Source organism: Oreochromis niloticus, linkage group LG5, assembly GCF_001858045.2.
Source record: "Oreochromis niloticus isolate F11D_XX linkage group LG5, O_niloticus_UMD_NMBU, whole genome shotgun sequence".
In the NCBI taxonomy this organism is placed as follows: Eukaryota; Metazoa; Chordata; class Actinopteri; order Cichliformes; family Cichlidae; genus Oreochromis; species Oreochromis niloticus.
In genome coordinates this window covers 23,358,157-23,372,659 of record NC_031970.2, presented here as the reverse complement: position 1 = coordinate 23,372,659, position 14,503 = coordinate 23,358,157, and the positions used below count along the sequence as shown (strand labels likewise).

Below are 14,503 nucleotides of genomic sequence, written 5' to 3'. Positions count from 1 at the left end.
AATTTATTCAGACTAAAAGCGCAGACATTTTCACATAAAGGAACATGAAGGGTGGCGTGTTTTCTTTATAAAATAATACGTAAAGTATAGAGTTATTTTGTGGTGTTTAGTAGTTTTGCAAATGGAAGATAATGTAGACCTCGAAAATTGAAAACAACTTTATTTTGTATTTCTCTGTTACGTATTTAACATGGCAACCATAGGGCAACGGGATGTAAAAAGAAATGAAGAAAAAACTTCAAACGTTGCTCAAATACATTACTGATATAATATTTCAAAGTGTTACAAAGGCAATAAATGAAACCCTTGTGAGCTAAGAAACCCACTTATAATCATTTTATAAGAATGTATCTGGTAACAGGGGTGCAAATAATAAAAGGGTTGAATGAATGTATTACTTTTATTTATAGATTATGATATACCACCAACCAATAAATACCCAGGTGTTTTTTAATAATGCTTGTTTTGCATGCATGGTAACAGGGTTGCAAATCAGTGCTAATATTAGTGTTTTCTCAGAAAAAGATGTGAGTTGTGGAATATATTTGACTGTGAAAGTTGAGCATAAATATAGTTATATAAACAAAGGAAGGAAAGTCTGGTTACAGTGACACATAGAAAATACAAAAAAAAAAAAAAAGGACTGACCTTTGGTCTACCCATGGTTTCAACGACTGGATCATGTGTTGACCCCATTACTACTTCTTTGTCATTTCACTCCTATGTTTCTTCCTTTTCTAGGCTAAATGGATTTCGTTAACAGGGGTGCACATATGTGGTAGGATAAAACTTGCAGTGCATAATTACTGTTCTTTAAAATGTGTTGATATTAAATGAATGAATTTAATAATTATAATAGTCATGTATCAACAAAATTAAAGCAGAATGTTAATTTAGAACTTATTTTAACTATTTGGCACCCAATTTGGCTATCATTAAGTTGGGAAAATAGAAACACCAGTTTGAATGGCTATTTTGTATTTTTAATATTTTTGATCCACTTTTTAAATAAATAGTTCTGCATTTTTTCTCAGGGCAAACTTGTTGTAACTTGTTGTTGTCAGTGTTATAAGTGGTTCTGAATTTCCCTCACTGAAGGCTGCCAATAATGTGGCTTAGAGGACAGGTCAGAACAAGAACTGCAGTCAGAAATGTCCAGTACACGTGCTGTTACAAGCAGCTTTATTGGTTATACAGAAAAATATAAATCAATTAAAGAAACACATCCACTGGTCCCACTAGGGATTCACTTTGGAAACATGGGGTGCAGACAGAGGTTGTGGCACAGTCTGAAGCACTATTAAAATGACCACTCAACCTAACTCAGAGATCACACTCTAATACTACTGCACACAATCCCACAAGAAACCCAACTGACCCCAGTGAGCAGACAGGCTGCCACCACGAAGCCCTAAAGACAGCAGGGATAAAAATCACTAACAAATCACTACTTGAACAGTAAAGTGTCCCTCCAGTGAGATTAAAGTGCGAGCAGTGGCCCACAGCTCATTTAAGTTTGAGACCCCTGCTTTAGAGTATATTTTTCAGTCTCCCATCTGAAATGTACATTCTTTGCTCTGTCATTAAGTAATTTGTACTCGTTTGTCAAACATTCAAACCAGAAGAAGTTTGGATTTCTCACCAAAAAAGTGGTTTTATTTATATCTGGACATACTACATAAACTAGTCTATTTCTAGATATGTATATGTGTATGTAAATCTCTTATGTCAGTTGCACACTTTTAGTCATGTCATTATTGTTATCTTTAATTTTACATATTTGATTTTGGTGTTGTCTGTGAAGGTTCTCAGTCATCCAGGTCATCGTAATCTAAGGAGGGTGGGAAAAAAAGCATCTGGACTTTAAGTTTCTTGAAGACGTTTCACCTCTCATCTGAGAAACTTCTTCAGTTCTAAGAGCAATTGGTGGAGAGTCCCAGATTTTTAAGCCCTATTGGGAGTGTTCCTAAGAGGGTCATGGACTCACTATTAATCCTCTGCCCAATCACATAAACCAAGGTGTGACCCAAGATGTGAGTGGGCGTTAAGACTTCTGGGAAGGGATCTCAAAACTGGATTATAGATGGCAGACAGTTGGTGTCATAGGCACAAAGGGTTCACCCGTGAGAGTTCCACCTTGGCTTCTGTGATTAGGCAGAGGGTCAATACTGGGTCCACGACCTTCCCAATAAGATTTTTTAAAAGTCCATATGCTTTTCTTTCCAAGTTTAGCTATAACGCCTGATTCGTCAATCCAGGTTTCTATCAATCTCTCATGTTGTATCACAGTGAGCAAAATAGAAACTTATGGTACTAGTTTTAGAGATGGCACGATACCACTTTTTTATGTCCGATACCGATACCGATATCATAAATTTGGATATCTGCCGATACCGATATGAATCCGATATTGTGTGTTTTTTCATCAATAAAACTGTTTTTTTAAATATCTTGCTGCATTTTGTATAAGTTCGTACTCAAGTTTAAATAAACAACAACACTAAAGCTATTCTGTTATACCTGTGTGTAAAAAAATACACTGCACCCAAAATATTTCATAGTTCAGCAACACTGATCAATCTAATAAACCTTACCTAACTTAAAACCTAACTTAAACCTGCACCATCCTTCCTATTCTGGTATTTTAAAGAGTACTTAGCAGAAATATTAAGCAAACTAACTAATAGGGTTGCAAACTCCCAGCAAAAAAAAAAAAAGGGAACCACCCACCCTCCACCTCATGATGCTTAATCGATGTAATCAACTTTAATTTGATGCAGGGTGAAAAAAAATGCACAGAAATAAATTATTTTTCAAGAATAATTAAATGGATTCAACATCTTTCTTCAACAGAATTGCAGAATTCACAGATGGTACCTTCCCAAAGGAAAAAGTACTATAGCTTACTAGGGTAAATAGACTTAAGAGTTACTATATATAGTAATGGACTTCTATACATTTTACATCAGATTAAAACTTTGGGTGTAAGATTCAGATAATTATTTATTAAAAGCTAGATATTTAAAATGAGAATAAGAAAGAAAAGTATGTCTTTGTGCCCCCTTTTCCCTGTTCATGCCCTATCGGCCCCCCTGGCTAAACTTTGCTAGATCCGCCCCTGCACAGTTACCAGCCGTCAGCTACGTAGAAAAAGATCCTGGTGTAGAAAGTAATATTAAATAAATTCTAACAACAGCTTATCAAGCTTAAACGTGCTGCTGTTGTTCAGCCGCTGTTTTCCTCTTTCTGGCGCGAAGTGGGCCAAAAACAAAGAAGAGAGACGGACTCGCGACAGAAAAGCCGATCAGCTGATCGTTAAGCAGTTTCACGATTGAAGTAGCAGCAGCAGAGGGAGAGAGAGAGGCAGTCGCTCCATATATCGGTTGTTAAGCTTAACATGGGAACGCTTTACAAACATTCAGAGATGAACTTACACACTTGCTTTACTTCTCTCTGGGATAACTTCCTCGGAGATGAAATGCTGGTTTGGTAGCCAGGCTACAAATACACACAGCTGCTCTATCACGTGAGGCATACTGCTGCAACGTGCTACGGTTATGAGCCGAGTTACGCCGTGTCGCAAGTTTTGTGAGATGCTTTTTTTGATATTTAATGGATCGGATTACATTTTTTATTTTTCACCGATATCCGATCCAGTAATTTAGGTCAGTATCGGACCGATACCGATACGTAATATCGGATCGGTCCATCTCTAACTAGTTTGTTTTTTTTTTTTAACTTTATTCGATAGAAGATAAGATAAGACAAGATAAGACAAGATAAGATAAGATAAACCTTTGTTCTTTTTTCATTGTGTGGGACTAATAAAGTACAAGAGCTGTAGCTACCTCAGTAGCACAAAGACATAAAATATATACTGTACAAAATCTTTTCAGAACTTGAACACTAAAGGAATGTAGATATGCCAGGGTGAGCAATGAGAAAAAAACAACTACTGAGAAAGTTTTTTCCCCCCCCTTTCCTCCTCCTTTTGTATCAAGTACCTTTTTGAATATTTAATTGAGAGTAGAACAACAACATCTTAACTGCTTTATGATTAGAGGAAAATTTGGTAGTATCAATATAGTTATGGAATTCCATCATGAAAATAAGGAAAATGGGTTTTCTGTTCAGAACCTTACATTTGTGAATATGAAATCTGGTCCCAAAAAATGAAAAAAAAAAAAAAAAAAAATAGAATAGTAAAACAATGTTTTTATTTTAAAACTCTACACATTCAATCATACTTGGAAAGGGGTTTGTGTTCATGACTGAGGCTTACCAGCAGGTGAGGATGGTTAACAGGAGGGGAGGACAAGTTCAACCAATAAGATAAATAGATCACCTCAGACACACACACATCAAAACACCCAACTAGGGAATCAAATGTAGTTGCTGCGCAAGCGGCGAGGCAATGTGCAAGGGCTGCAAACCCAAACAATACCAAAGAATAAACCAAGAAAAACTTAAAACAACACAACAAGAAAAAAAAAGAAAAGAAAAGAAACATACTGCGAAAAAAAGCTCCAAAAGCAGCTCCAATATCTGCAAAATGACAAGTTGCATTTAGTGGAATGCCACTTTAAATTCGAAGCTGAGTGCACCGGCAGCTTACATATACCTGGCCCACTAAACTACTCCATTTGGACAAAAGAGGAGCGCCTCCCGACCCAGCAGCAACAGGTGACGCAACATGCCAGTGATTTCTACCGTGCAAGTAGTCCACGTCAGGATAGTTTAGGCCCAAGACTAACAACACTGCAAACAACGCAATGCATGAATCTTCTATTGTATTGTGTGCGCCTGGGGAGGAGTGGTAAATTTCCCACTTCAACAGCAACAGGAGATGCCACAACAAAAGTGGACAGCAAAGTTTGATTAAGCTGATAAAACATCCACAACTTCTGTGCAATGGGTACAACATACACACCATGTAAATGAATGCGCCCGTTTACAGGAGCCGACTAAACAGAAAACGACAACAGACGCTAGGAAATTCAACGTTCTCATATACACAGCGCCCCTCCTGGCAATAGGTCAACATATTGAAAACAGGCATTGAGAGCAGGGTGGCTGTGGTCCAGCTTCCCCTGCACCTGTTCCAGTTCCCTGGTTGAGGGTCACTAGGGCCCGACCGTTTCCAGTTTCTGCTCCCAGGGCAGCAGTTCTCCAGCCTTTCCCTGTACCAGTACCTCGGGTGAAGGTGCCCAGGGCTCAACTGGTCTTTGCTCATGTTCCCGGGCCAGCTGAGGCTCCACTCATTCCTGGACCTGTATCTGTTCCTTTGGTGGGGACAGCTGGCATCCAGCCATTGCCTGTGCCTGTCCCGGCTCCCACACTGTAACAAAAGTCAGTAAAATATACAGCAAAACACCGTCAAATTCCAACGGTAATGGAGCGTAAAACCAAAAACTTCCTTTTACTGTATTAAATAGATTGAATAACCGTTAATTGTGAGACTGGATAAAACTTTGTTTTTTACTGTAATAAAATGTTGAAATTATCAATATTGTCTGTGAAAACAAATAAATATGCATACATTTTACAATTAAATATTGTAATGTTGAAAATGTCTGAAAAACTTAGATTTTACGGTATTATTTGAGTAAAACTACATCTTTTGGGGTTGTGCACATTGGAATTCACAGTATAAAGCTGTAGATTTTTAAGCAAACAAAAACGTTCATTTTTACAGAAGCAAGATGTTAAAAAATAGGCTCCACCGTAATAATACAACCAGTAAATACCATTTAAAAAAAAAGAAAAGAAAAAGCAAATATCAGCAGTGAAAGACAATAAAATTGATAGTTTTTTTTTTTTTTTTTTTTTTAAATTCAGATACTGATATACAGATTAAAAGTTAGGCCTGCAGCATATCATTGTTAACCTTCTGATAAAAAAAAATCAACAGCAAAAGAAGATGTTAAAAATAAAGTTCATGGTTGTGAATAAAATTGATTTCAATAATCTTTTTTAATTATTATTTTAAAACAACTTTATGTTGTTGTGTTTCACGCCATATTATCAGACCACCTTAAGTGGGTCCGCCTTAAATTTTGAGTTTGTGTGATCGCTGTTGATTGGTAGCTAAACTGCTGGTAAACTGTGTACAGACATTTTACGTTCGAATTGCAGAGAAAAAAAAATTCTGGTAGCAACATTGTGCAGTATGAGCGAACCATTTCACCAAAAAAAGGGGAAGCAAGGCAAGACGTGGCTGCAGCGGTCTGCAGACGTGACTTCTGATCAAATTCGAACCTAAAGAAACAAAGAGCGACATTACATTGCGGGATGACGTCACCTGAAAATGACCAATAGCGCGGCGCGCTGCTGAGCTGTGTGCCAACCGCTCTTTTTTTCATGCAGGAGACTCAAGTTGGCTTCGCTAACGGACACAGTTTTGAACTTGTATATTAGCGCCATTTATTGCTGCTTGGACCACAGCATCTTCGGAATTTGTAGACATCCTGGCAGCTTACAATTAGTTCGAGGTGAGGTGAGTACATGCAACTTCAAGTTATTTCTGTTATCAAAATCCAGCCCAGCGTTTATAGATAATTTTAGCAGTTCGTTTTTTATTAGTGAGGTTGTGAATTTAGTTAGCATTTGTGAGTTGACTTAGCATTACTGTTGCAAGGGAAGCATTGCTCTGGATTAGTTTCTGTGTTTGGCGTGCTTAATTTGCTAGGGAGGAATTACCAAAGTACATGGAGTTATGTTAACCTGTAATTTCTGTGGTAAGGTAGTTCAGTCATCAAGGGGCTACGTGCTTCATTGTAAACTGCATCGGAATGAGCCACGTTGTTTCTTTCGGTGTATTGAAGCAGGCTGCAAGCAAACATACACCAGGTATGGCGTTTAAGGCTCATTTTTACCGAAGACACTCTGCCCCCACCCATGTCACTGGTGTGGCGGTGGTTTCTTCGTTTACATGTGCAATGGCGATGTGTGAACGTCAGTGTCAGAACTCTCTCTTTATGATTAAAAAGGTTTGTTTTGTTCCTGCCCTTTTCAGGCACTGAATTTGAGCAGAAACCATAAGGATACTCAAAGGACCTGTGACTCTCAGGAAATGGTGAGATTTTAGGTCATAATCTTTTTTTCTTTTTTTTCCATTAAATTCATTTTTCCCTTTACAATATTGCTGTTTTGTTTTTGTAAACAGCATCAAATGAGAGGGACAGATGAAACAGTTTCAAGACAATGGCAGGAAAAACATGCTGAAGATTGAAACAAACCTTGGCTGGAAATATTTGGTATGTGTTTTACCGTAAATCAAATTGTTGAAAAACATTCAGCTACACTGCAACACAGGGAAACTTGATTTGCACTTATTTTGTTACTTTAATTTCTTGTCTAATTATTTTTGTCAGTTATTATTGTTTATGGTGTATGCCCTTCTTGTTTTCTTTCTGAATGCAGAAGGTATCTAGCCAGTCCACAATGAAAGCTTCGTTGCACCCCATGAGTCTTCTGGCAGAAATGATGGCGCCTGTATTCTTTGGTTTCCCTAAACATCACACCCTGCCTGTTTATACGAGGCTCTTCAATTAAGTCTGCACCCAAAGATTCAATAAGAGGTAAGCAGTGGTATTATTCAAGTTTTGCTAAAGAAAGATGGACACGAGACACTAATCTTAATCAGCCGAGCTCAGGTTCATGTCCAGGTGAGCAGTTTCATACGCTATAAAATGTAGATTGAATGATAGGTCTCATCACCATGCATTCAGCCATTAACTTCAAGTTCTATGATAAATCAATAGGAAACTTAAATACGTTTTCCAACAAATTATGATTGTGATTAGGGCTGCGTTGTCTGCAGGGAGTGCAGAATTATTAGGCAAGTTGTATTTTTGAGGAATAATTTTATTATTGAACAACAACCATGTTCTCAATGAACCCAAAAAACTCATTAATATCAAAGCTGAATGTTTTTGGAAGTAGTTTTTAGTTTGTTTTTAGTTTTAGCTATTTTAGGGGGATATCTGTGTGTGCAGGTGACTATTACTGTGCATAATTATTAGGCAACTTAACAAAAAACAAATATATACCCATTTCAATTATTTATTTTTACCAGTGAAACCAATATAACATCTCCACATTCACAAATATACATTTCTGACATTCAAAAACAAAACAAAAACAAATCAGTGACCAATATAGCCACCTTTCTTTGCAAGGACACTCAAAAGCCTGCCTTCCATGGATTCTGTCAGTGTTTTGATCTGTTCACCATCAACATTGCGTGCAGCAGCAACCACAGCCTCCCAGACACTGTTCAGAGAGGTGTACTGTTTTCCCTCCTTGTAAATCTCACATTTGATGATGGACCACAGGTTCTCAATGGGGTTCAGATCAGGTGAACAAGGAGGCCATGTCATTAGTTTTGCTTCTTTTATACCCTTTCTTGCCAGCCACGCTGTGGAGTACTTGGACGCGTGTGATGAAGCATTGTCCTGCATGAAAATCATGTTTTTCTTGAAGGATGCAGACTTCTTCCTGTATCACTGCTTGAAGAAGGTGTCTTCCAGAAACTGGCAGCAGGACTGGGAGTTGAGCTTGACTCCATCCTCAACCCGAAAAGGCCCCACAAGCTCATCTTTGATGATACCAGCCCAAACCAGTACTCCACCTCCACCTTGCTGGCGTCTGAGTCGGACTGGAGCTCTCTGCCCTTTACCAATCCAGCCACGGGCCCATCCATCTGGCCCATCAAGACTCACTCTCATTTCATCAGTCCATAAAACCTTAGAAAAATCAGTCTTGAGATATTTCTTGGCCCAGTCTTGACGTTTCAGCTTGTGTGTCTTGTTCAGTGGTGGTCGTCTTTCAGCCTTTCTTACCTTGGCCATGTCTCTGAGTATTGCACACCTTGTGCTTTTGGGCACTCCAGTGATGTTGCAGCTCTGAAATATGGCCAAACTGGTGGCAAGTGGCATCTTGGCAGCTGCACGCTTGACTTTTCTCAGTTCATGGGCAGTTATTTTGCGCCTTGGTTTTTCCACATGCTTCTTGCCACCCTGTTGACTATTTTGAATGAAACGCTTGATTGTTCGATGATCACGCTTCAGAAGCTTTGCAATTTTAAGACTGCTGCATCCCTCTGCAAGATATCTCACTATTTTTGACTTTTCTGAGCCTGTCAAGTCCTTCTTTTGACCCATTTTGCCAAAGGAAAAGAAGTTGCCTAATAATTATGCACACCTGATATAGGGTGTTGATGTCATTAGACCACACCCCTTCTCATTACAGAGATGCACATCACCTAATATGCTTAATTGGTAGTAGGCTTTCGAGCCTATACAGCTTGGAGTAAGACAACATGCATGAAGAGGATGATGTGGACAAAATACTCATTTGCCTAATAATTCTGCACTCCCTGTATGTATCACTTTTACATAAGTAGATTTAAAGGATAACTATTGCCAAAACGCAACCTGGGCTGTTTTTTTTTTTTTTACTGTATCGATTTTGATGCGCTCAAATTTATGCCCCGGCCCCCTAGTATTCCCATTCACTGGCTATTGACCACAAAACAAAATCACGGTCAATCTCAAAAACGGCTTGTTTGTCGTAATTATGCTTTTAGATATATGTTTGTCTCGTTTACAGTTAAAAAAAAAAAAAAACAGCCCAGGTTGCATTTTGACAATAGCTATCCTTTAAGAACTGTATATTTTACACTTAAGAAATCATTTATCATTAGATCTGTTTTTGGCAGCACGTTTTGTTCATTTCTGTGCATTTTGCTCAAGCACTGATCAAACTTTGTCCATTTTTTGCTGCAGAGGGGATCCTGCCAGTCCAAAGTGAACTCCTGATGGACATTGAAGTACTCCTGCAGAGCTTGTATCTTCGACACCATGCGCATTAGAAACTCCACTGAGTCCTTTCCTTCACCAAGGCAGGACCCAGTGACTCATTACTGTTGATAGGTCAGGGGCAGGTAATATTTTGTTTCATGTTTATTCATTCCTCCATGGATTACCAGCCATATATATGGACACATGCTGTATTCTCAAGATCTATGCTGTTTTGTAGGAATAGAGAAAATGATATGTTTAGTCTGTTTTCAAATGGTATGTCAAATTTTCTCATTGTTTATCAGTAATATTCACTACCTTGGTTATATATGAGCATCTTTAGATTTTTCTATATTTAGCGGTTGCAAATGTAAAATGTACGGTAAACCATTTATGTTCCTCATATTGTACTGTATTTTAAGCGGTAAAATACCGGCAGCTGTGGTTGCCAGGAATTTACCGTAAAATGTATCTGGTCAAAATAAAATGCTGTAATTTGTTATACAATTTCACTGTTTTTTACTGTCAAAGGTTTTAATAAGGTTTAACATATTTCTGTTATTTTTACAGTTATTTACAATAATAGGGTCTATCCTATTACTGTTAAATTAACAACAAATTACTGTAAATATTATTATATTATAACTTTTTTTTTTTACTGCAAATATCCGTAAAAAGCTATGGAAAGTTGCATTTTTTACATTAAATTGCTGAATAATTGACAAATATATTTGTTTTTTTTCTATCATGATTTTGGTAAAATAATACGTTGTCTACCTTAAAATTTAGGGTTACAAAACCAGTATACCGTATTGTCTTTTACAGATTCCACATTTTTTTCACGGTATATTCCTGGCAACCACAGCTGCCGGTATTTTACCGTACATTTGACAGTTTTTTTTTTACAGTGCAGGGTGAGGGGGGCAGTGACCCAGCCTACTCTTGCACCTTGTACCTACTCCTCAAGTGGGAGTGGCAACCGTCCGATCCACCCCGGCACCCGTTTGTGTTCCCAGGGTGAGGCCAGCCGAGGCGCAGTAAACCTCTGAACCCTAACCAGTTTCTTGGGTGAGAGCAACTTATGTTCGGCAGGTGCCTGGACCCATTCCCATCTTCACTGGGGGCTCAGGCAAGTCCATCCAGCTACCTCTTTCGTCCAGTCACCTACAGCCTCTACGCCGCCACCTCCTTCTCCAGCTGGGGGCTCAGGCAAGTCTGTCCAGCCACTTGTGGCCTCCATGCCACCACCTGCTTCACCAGCTGGGGGCTCAGGCTGCCCGAGGGCCTTCATCTCCATTGCCAGCTGCCTGCAAAGACACCTGAAGAGTTGTATCGCCTCTGGTCCCTTGTAAGGTGTCACTGGCAATGCAGTCAACCTCCAGGTGCAACACATCACCACCGCCGGCCCCATGGCTGGCCCCCTGAACTGTTTCACCTGTGCCATCAACCTCTGGTTCGACCCCGCTCAACTGCTTCTTTCCTGCAGCCGGTCGCAAAAATTGTTATGTGTGGACTTTGTTTCTGTCATGATCCTGGGCCATGTTGGCCCAGTATTCTTAGTTTTCATGTATTTTTGTTCTGTATTTACGCCATGGTTCCTGGGTTGCACTGTTAAGTTGTTCCTTATTTGATTTCCCCTTGTGACTTTTACCCCCTGTGTGCTCCTCTGTGTATCTGTGAGCTCTCGTTTCCCCTCCTTGTATTTTATTCCATGTTTTCCCCAGCCCATTATGTCCGTGCTCTCCCGTGCTCTCTCTCCTCCTGTCTGAACCTCTGTGTACTTCCTGTTTTACTTTGACAGTCTCTCGTCAGTATGCGTCATGTTGTGTTCACTCCTGCCCTGTCTTGTTACGATTATCTGTGTCAGCTGTGTTCCCCATGTGCTCCCACTTCCCTCGTTTACCCTCTGTGCATTTATGTCCACGTCTCCCTCAGTTCAGTGTCGCGTTCTCCCTCATGACTGTGTGCCCCTCTGTGTGTTTCCTCGTGAGTCAGTTCCTTAGTACTTCCCAGTTTAGTTTCATGTTATTTTGTATCGCCTTTATCTTTTGTCAGCAATAAAGCTGTATTTTGAGTTCAGTCCTGTATTCCCGTGAGTTTGCGTTTGGGTCCTCATCCTGCCTGCACACAGCCTAATCATGACAGAAGAACACGACCTCGACATGGACCCAGCAGCTCACAATCCCTCCGCTGAGCTCCGGGCGGATTTAATTTACACGGTGGAATACCATTGCCAAGAGTGGGTAGCACTGCCAGTTCCTGAATACCAGGAGTTGTTAGCCACTTGCTTACAGAGGATGGTTTCCGGACTCCCCTGGCTATTCGGCACGCTACACCCCCTCATTCAGGACTTCCTCGTCTCCACCGTACATATCCGCCCGGAGCTGCCTCTCCAGTATGAAGAGTCGGAGGACGTTCAGCCCGGTCCGCTGGAGGATTTGCGGCCCGGCTTGTCTCCTCCCTCTTCTCGACGAAAACGGCGTTCACGCCACCGTCGCCCAAGTACAGCTGAGCTGGCTTCACCCGTGGATGAGAGTGACTGTGCATCACACACTCAGCCCAAGTTTTATGATCCCAGACTTCATGACTTATCCACCACTGTGAGTAACTCTGTTTTGCCCGCCATTGTGTTGCCTGAATTGGATAACTCCGCCACTGTGTGTTTGGACTCTAAAGACGTTATTCTGAGTGACACCTCGGTGCCAAGTTATTCACCAGCTGTCCTAACTAGTGATCTTTATGTTCCTGAGCCATCAGATTCTTGTAATGCTCGCAGTGTTTCCTCTGAGTTAGCCAGTATGAATGTTTCACCTGTAGAGTTAGCTGAACCAAAGACTGTTATTCTACACCAGACTCACCTACATACTGCTACCAGCATTGTAGCCCCGCAGAACTGTTTTACTCAGCCTGTACATTCTGAGGTTTCCCAGTCTGAGCTCAGCCACACACCACCACCATCATCAGCTCTAGATGTAACAGTGCATGCTGAGGAGCACAAACCATCTGAGACTGAGTGTTCTGTAGCTGAGGCTCCTAGTGACTGTTTCATGTTCCAATCCGTTTTGTCTTTTGACGTGTCCAGTGTGGCCCAGTCAGCTCCACAACCAGTGATTAATCCAGGGGTGTCCAAACTTTTTTCACTGAGGGCCACATACATAAAAATATAGGAGGGGCTGGGCCACTTACTAGAAATTAGGTATATAACCTTAACTGTAGCATATTAAAGTTAGAAAAATCATTTAAAAGTGGTCAAATGTGTTATATTGTTGAATATAATTAAAGACAAAACTGCTTTCATCACAGCTTTCCATAAATGGATCTTTATTAATTTATTCAGAAAAAGCTTTGGTAGCTCATTCTCAGAACAGCAGTAGATTTCCTCTTGGACAGAAGATTTACAGCACAGAGAAAAAACAATAAAGGGGAAAATGGGACGGGTACATTTCAAGCTTGTTATTTAAGTGCTTAGCAACACACCTGTTAACGTTCGTTTGAAACGATTATCAGCATTAACAGACTGAACTGGACTTAATAACAGGAGTGCATATAATTTTAGTGAATTATTCTGGTGAGTATCAGCTGCGCTGGGTATGTAAATCGGGCCATCCAGCTGCGGTGCTGATCCGACGCCACTCGTGCCAAAAATCCGGACAAATGTCACTTGATCAAGGAGCAAATCTGCATCAGATGAGATCAGCTGACTTTGCGTGTGCGTGCGCTGTGCACAGCGGTGTGTACTCTGTGTGTTAACAAGAAAAACACATATAAGAAAGTAGTGTGCAAAAGCAGGGTAGTGACAGAATTGATGCGCATTATTGATATTTGAAGCATGTGTACCTGCACATGCATGCTTATTAACACACCGGTACTGTGGAATATATTTTTACTCACCTAAAGCGCTCGTGCTCTCGTCCACTCCCCGCAAAAAAAATTAGCAGCTGTGCGGCGTCTGTGGCATCGGTGCGATGGAGTAAAAATCAAAAGCACAAGCTTTATCAGACAGTTGCAGTTTAATGTTGGCTGACGAGTCTTCAATGCGTGGCACAACTGTACTTCTGGACATGCTGACGTTGTTGAAGTCCTGCACTTTTTCCGGGCACTTTATTTCGGTGACTTTAACGAGGCCGTGTTTTATGAGGTCTCCATCTGAAAAAGGCTCGCCATGTCTTGCGATGAGTTGGGCGACCTCATAGCTGCTATTGGAGCCTTTTCCTGGACAATTTGAGCACGAAAAAAATACTGTTGCTGACCCCGCAGGATAGCTACCCTTTGCTTTAATTTCTGCTCTCGCTCAGCACCAGTGTAGGATGCATAGGCCTGATGTTTGGTTTCATAATGACGTCATACATTATACTCTTTCATAACTGCCACAGTTTCAGTGCAGATCAAACAGACACACGTCCCCTTGAATTCTTTGAAGAAATATTCACTCTCCCACCGTGTCTGAAATTTTCTGCACTCACTTTCTACCTTTCGCTTCTTTGGTTCTGCCATGTTTAGTAACTTGGGGTAAATTTCTTCTGTGATTGTCCTTTTTGGTAGACCAACTGCCTTGATCAACAGTAGCTCCCCCTGGTGTTAAAACTAAGAAGTGCAATACACTCAAGCAAAAGTTGAAGTGCGGGCCATTTTCTATCCTATTTATAAAATTACTTGAGGGCCAATTAAAAATGGACCGCGGGGTGCATTTGGCCCGCGGG

The 14,503-nt window shown here is 40.4% G+C and overlaps 1 long non-coding RNA gene across 1 annotated transcript; it reads left to right on the top strand.

Annotated features, from left to right (window-relative positions):
• The first annotated feature begins 5,902 nt into the window (after nt 1-5,902).
• On the top strand, nt 5,903-12,970 carry LOC106097947 (uncharacterized). Its single transcript, XR_003220283.1, has 5 exons — nt 5,903-6,849; nt 7,016-7,075; nt 7,166-7,256; nt 7,423-7,580; nt 9,789-12,970. It is a non-coding gene; the product is annotated as an uncharacterized LOC106097947 (long non-coding RNA).
• The last annotated feature ends 1,533 nt before the right edge of the window (nt 12,971-14,503 follow it).